Consider the following 6,443-nt stretch of genomic DNA (forward strand, 5'->3'; position numbering starts at 1 on the left):
TTTATAAAGGCAGTGAAAATATAGCTGCTTAAGAATGTGAGAAGAGCCCTGCTGGATCAATCCCTCTAGTCCAGCATCCTGGCTCACGTAGTGGCCCGCCAGTTCCTTTGGATATCAAACAACAGGGCAGAGAGGCCGAGGCCTTCCCCTGATCAGAAGAGCCCTGCTGGGTCAGACCAGTGAGGGTCCATCTAGTCCAGCCTCCTATCTCACACAGGGGCCAGCCAGTTCCCCTGGAGGGCCAACAACAGGGCAGAGAGGCCAAGGCCTTCCCCTGATAAGAACACTAGAAGAGCCCTGCTGGATCAGACCAGTGAGGGTCCATCTAGTCCAGCATCCCGTCTCACCCAGGGGCCAGCCAGTTCCTTTGGAGGTCCAACAACAGGGCAGAGAGGCTGAGGCCTTCCTAAGAATATCAGAAGAGCTCTGCTGGATCAGAACAATGGTCTATCTAGTCTAGCATCCTGTCTCAACCAGGGGCCAGCCTGTTCTTCTGGAGGTCCAGCAACAGGGCAGAGAGGCCGAGGTCTTCCCCTGAGAAGAACACCAGAAGAGCCCTGCTGGATCAGACCAGGGAGGGTCCATCTAGTCCAGCCTCCTGTCTCACACAGTGGCCAGCCAGTTCCTCTGGAGGGCCAGCAACAGGGCAGAGAGGCCGAGGCCTTCCACCGGCTCTGGGATTCAGAGGCTGCCCGTCCCTGGGAGTGGCGGTTCACCACAGCTAATCTGTACCTCTCCTCCATCCATCTGTCTAGCCCTCTTTTAAGGCCCTCTGTCGTCGTCACTACATGGGAGCGAATTCCCCATTTTAATCACTCGCTGTGTAAAGGACTACTTCCTTTTGTCCATCCTGAATCAATCGCCCACCAGTTTCATTGTCTGTCTTCAAGTTCCAGTACTTTGGGAGAGGGAGGAAGAAAAAAATTCTCTTTGTCACCTCTGTCTGCCCTGTGCGTAATTTTCTAATCTCGCTCCCGTTGAATCATCTCTTTTCTAAACTGCACAGTCCCAGACCCTTCATCCTTTCCAAATAAAGAAGGTGCTCCAACCCCCCTTAACCCTCTTGGTTACCTGTTTTCAGCGACAGGGACTCACTCCTTATCCTCTCTCTCTCTACTTGTTAGTAGAACTGCAGTCTCACATTTGAGCCAGTTTGGCGTCGTGGTTAAGTGTGTGGACTCTAATCTGGGAGAACCGGGTTTGATTCCCCACTCCTCCATTTGCACCTGTTGGATGAACTTGGGCAAGCCATAGTTCTGATAAGATCAGTTTCTGTAGAGAGCTCTCTCAGCCCCACAAACCTCACAGGAAGTCTGCTGTGGGGAGGGGAAGGGAAAGGAGTTTGTAAACCACTCTGAGACTCCCTTGGGTAGTGAAGGGCGGGGTATGAATCCAATCTCTTCTTCTTCTTCTCTTTAAAAACCCTCCACTGTGTGCCATCTGGACAGACATGTTTACTAGTTTTCAGTTTGCCTACTGAGAGCCAGCTGTGGTGTAGTGGTTAAGGGCGGCGAACTGTAATCTGGGAGAACTGGGTTTGATTCCCCACTCCTCCTCCACATGCAGCCACCTGGGTGGCCTTGGGTCAGTCACAAGTTCTCTCAAGGGCAGTCCTCGAGAGAGAGCTCTCTCAGCCCCACCAACCTCACAGGGTGTCTGTGGTGGGGAGGGGAAGGGACAGGAGATTGAAAGCCACTCTGAGACTCTGAGTGAAGGGCGGGGCATAAATCCTCTTCTTCCTTCTCCTCCTCCTCCTTCTCCTCCTTTTCTTCTCCTCCTCCTCTTCTTCTTCTCCTGCTTCTCCTCCTCCTCACAGCGGGGGAGGGGGTTCCTCTGTTTTGCTGCCCTGCAGGTGGGGCAGGCCCGTGTACCCCCCAGCATGCTCAGCCTCGCATCTCTCTCCCCCAGGGCTGCTCCCTCTCTCGCACTCGCCGCTCACCTCAGCCTGGGTAACTCCGTCTGTGAGCTCCTCCAGCCGGACTCCATTTATCATGCTTATGTGGAAGTGGAAGGGGAGAGATTAGCTCTCTTGACCAATTTCCCACCTTCCAGTCCTCCGGCTCTGGGGGGACTCTGGAGACAGGAGTGTCAGGGCCAGATGGCAAAGCGTGCTCTCTTCTATTTCCGCTCTCTTTCCGCTAATGGCCTTCGCTCCCCCAGAGCATCAGGCCCAAATCTCAGGCGGCTCTCAGGGGCCGCAGAAGACGGCTCTGCTGGGGGGGGATTGCTCATCCAGGAAGCGACGGGGAAGGGCGTCAGTTGCATTTCGAACTTCTTCCGTGATGGAGGGTCCTGTTCGCTCTCTCTTTCTCTGCCAGTTTGGAGTCGTGGTGAAGTGTGCAGACTCTCATCTGGGAGAACCAGGTTAGATTCCCCACTCCTCCGTTTGCAGCTGCTGGATGACCTTGGGCAAACCGTAGTTCTGTCAGAGCTGTTCTTGTGTGATGGTGTGTGTGTGTTATATTTCATTTAATTTGACTTACATTCTTTATAGTCCCTCTTTCTCACTTGGACTCCAGGTGGATCACGCAGAGTGAGTCAAGAACGATCGACAGAGGATGGGATGTTTGATAAGCAATGCAATAGGATTAGAGCTGTAGAACCCACCATAAGCCAGTTTGGTGTCATGGTTAAGAGCATGGGCTATAATCTGGAGAACCGGGTTTGGTTTCCCACTCCTCCACATGCAGCTGCTAGTGTGACTTTGGGTCAGTCACAACAACTTCTTCCTCTTCCTCTTCCTCTTCTTCTTCACAGGACTGAAGCAAAGCATACGAATTAACAGGACGCCATTAAATCTTACAAAACTCCATAATAGGATCCTTATTTCAGTAAACGATGCACATTAAATGGTGCAGGACTGCATAGCAGGGTCCCAGTTTCAACAGGTGGTGCTCAGTAGCAGGGGATCACAGTCCCCAATAATTTATTAGTCAATGAGAAAAACACAACAAAGAAGTCTCATGTTTCCCCGTGGCTGTAACGAGAGCCAGCATGGCGTAGTGGTTAGAGCGTCAGCCTAGGATGTGGGAGACCCCGGTTCGAATCCCATCTCTGCCACTGCATAGTCCCCTTGTGTTGGGATTTTTTTTGAGTAAGTCAGCAGAGTATTAAGAGACTGAGTCCATGGTGTGTTTCAAATATAAACGTTTACTATAAACCTAACATGGGAAAAAGGTACACAGGATATGAAAATAACAAAGAGCTAATATGTCTACAGGAGCTGCGGTGGCTCAAGTGGTTAAGACGCTGAACTGCAGGCTGTGGAGTTCAGCAGTTCGAGACCCGAGTGTGCCGCAAGACGGAGTGAGCTCCCATCTCTAGTTCCAGCTCCTGCCAACCTAGCAGTTCGAAAGCAAGAAATTGCAAGTAGATAAATAGGTACCACTTCGGTGGGAAGGGAACAGCGTTGGTGTTTAGTCATGCCGGCCACATGACCACGGAAATGTCTTTGGACAGCGCTGGCTCTTTGGCTTTGAAACGGAGATGAGCACCGCAGCCCTAGAGTCGGATTCGACTGGCTTTTGAGCAAGGGAACCTTTACCTTTACCTAATATGTCTACATCCTTGCAGCTAAAAGGTAAAACGGGAAGAGCCGAATGGCGTCTCCTTCTCTAGTCAGAACAAAGAACGGGAGGAGAAAGCCAATATGCTAAATACTTGACACCTTGGTTTCCAATCAGACTAGCAAATTAGCTCCAAAGTTCCTGGGCATCCTGTTGTCTAAACAGATTGGTTACAAACAAACATGTGATTTAACAAACATCATTAACCCTGTAAACACTGAAGTGTTTTGGGTAAACACTGAAGTGTTTTGACTTGTAACACCCAACACCTTGCACCAGTCATATACTCTCGGCCTAACCCTACCTCACAGGGTCGTTGTGAGGATAAAACAGAGGGGAGGAGAATGTTGTAAGCCGCTTTGGGTCCCTACTGGGGAGAAAGACAGGGATTCAATGACGCAAATGAATAAATACAACAAGAAGCGGTCCAGCTATCGACAATAGTTGGTACCCGTTATTCGGATGCTTGGCTGTCTGGTTTAGAGAGTTCCTGTGAGTTCAGGTTGAGAGAGAGAGAGAGAGAGATCAGGAGATCGTGAACTGACAGGGAAGTTAACCAACCAGCAGAGTAAAGCATCTTGCAGCAGAAGAGGTGTTTTTTTTAATGGCCTTAAACAATTATTTTCAATTACAAAAACCTCTAGGGGGCAGCTTCCTGTGAGAGGAAACTTCAGGTTTTTCTTTCGCACTCCCTCACACGTTGCCTGTGTTCCAAAGCTGATTCCTCCTGTTTGCCCTTCGGTCACTGGGCCGATGCTTGTGACTCTCCAGACGGGCCAGGGTCCAAAACGACGGGGCCCAGGAATGCTGTAAAGATCACGGTCGGTGCCACGCCTCGTTCGTCCGGAGTTACAGTCTCCTTCGGTGGGTTATGGTGAATGCTTCCTTCCCGAACCGTCTGACTCCTCGGCGCTGCATTCAGGAACCAGAATGTCTTCTGCGAACCCAGCCTGTTCTTCCGTGGGTGATTCCCCCCCCACCTTTTGCTCCAAAGCTCTTGCTAAAACGGTCGCAGCAGAAGGGTTTTTTGAATGCCAGAGCTCTCTCCTGAAGGTCTTTTTTGCCCGTCGCTTGCAAACGGCTAGGTGAGAGCGGGCGTCCCTTCCAGCCGCTTCCTGCTGTATCTCTTTGCTCACGCCGGCACTGTTCTTGGTTAAGACGGAGGACTCGCAGGTTTTCTTTTGCCTGGTGTTTTCCAAATTGCATCACTAACCGTGTGGCTGACCTATGTGGGGGTGACACAGTGGTTCATTGACTATTTTTGCAGGTGCTACTTAGTGACTGTGAGGTTTTCCTCTGTCTCTTTCCCACTCCCCCTGATGTCAGTCCCAGTGCAAGCCCAAGAGTTAACTCAGAACGTGCTATTCTACACGTATTGGAGTCACCGTCTTGTGTGTTGCTGCCATTATTTATTTAATCGGAATACCTGGTCCCGCCCCTCGGCCAGGAAACCGGTTCCTGGAGTGGCTAACAAATATGAAAGCAATTAACATCAAACAAACACACCATTAAAATTAAATTTACAAAACAGAGGAAAACCGGCAGACGGAGAAATAAGGTTTTGTAGCATCGAGAGGAAAATTAGGATGAGGAAGCAATTAGGACCTGCGAGCAATCAGTAGCATTAGAATGCTGTAATTAAAACCCAGATTAAAACCATGGGGAAAAAAAAAAGATTCCAGTAGCACTAAAATAGATAAAAATGATTGTTTTTGAGGCTCCGCTGAGTGGGGAGATGAAAACAGGCCTCACCTGAAGATATGGGAGAAGAAGAGTACAGTTGCAAAGCAATGTGCTTAGAAGGCACTATACCAGGGCTATTTTGGGGCAGGAACACACAGGAACGGAGTTCCGGCTGGCTCCTGAGTTGGCCACGCCCAGCAGGAACTCATTAGCATAATAGGCCACACCCAACAGCAGGAACTCATTAGGATTGGCTACATTAGGGGTTGTGGCCTAACATGCAAAGGAGTTTCTGCTACAAAAAAAGCCCTGGATTTTGACAACAAACAAGGTAAACAGAATAAGAAGCAAAAGGTGGGTGTGGCTGGATGAGCACACTTCTGGTAACACATGTGGGTGCGGCCTAATGTGCTAATGAGCTGTGCTGTCAGGGGTGGGGCCCAATATGCTAATGAGTTCCTGCTGTTGGGTGTGGCCTATTATGCTAATGAGTTCCTGCTGGGCTTTTTCTACAAAAAGAGCCCTGGCACTATCAATGTCTTTACTGGAAAGGCCTCAGGTGCTGATCTAAAAAGAGGCCATTCTGGAGTGGGGTGCCCCAACTGAAAAGGCCCCGCTCTTAGTTGTTCCCCACGTAACACACAAGAGAGTTCTGAGAAAGGAGGGAGGCAGAGCCAGGAATCAGATGATGTTCCTTACAGACAGGCAGGGACATGCGGGAGCAGCTGATCCTTTAGAGCAGGGGTCCCCAACCCGGTGCCCGTGGGCGACGCTCCCTCTAAGCTGTGGAGTCTTGTGGGCAAAAATCCTACTTTGTGAGCTGCCGACGGCATCAAAGTTGTGAGCGAGCCATTTGGCTACTGCATAAATTAATTTGCCCTGGAGCCATCCTTCCTGAGCGAAGACGAAAATGGGTGAGCCGGAGGCTAAAAAACTGTGTGCTAGCTCACACTAACTCAGCTTAGAGAGAACACTGCCCGTTGACACCTTTTCTGGCTCCCACTGTGTGTTTTTAGAAAGTGGGATGGGGCCGGGGAGGGGGGGCTTTTGCCCAGCAAGGCTTCTGACTATTTGTTGAGAATTTCTTTAAAATGTAGAAGAAGAAGAAGAAGAAGAGGAAGAGGAAGAGGAAGAGGAAGAGGAAGAGGAGGAGGAAGAGGAGGAAGAGGAGGAGGAAGAGGAGGAAGAGGAGGA

The sequence above is a fragment of the Gekko japonicus genome, unplaced genomic scaffold (genome assembly GCF_001447785.1).
Source record: "Gekko japonicus isolate JY-2015 unplaced genomic scaffold, Gekko_japonicus_V1.1 scaffold1345, whole genome shotgun sequence".
Taxonomy (NCBI): Eukaryota; Metazoa; Chordata; class Lepidosauria; order Squamata; family Gekkonidae; genus Gekko; species Gekko japonicus.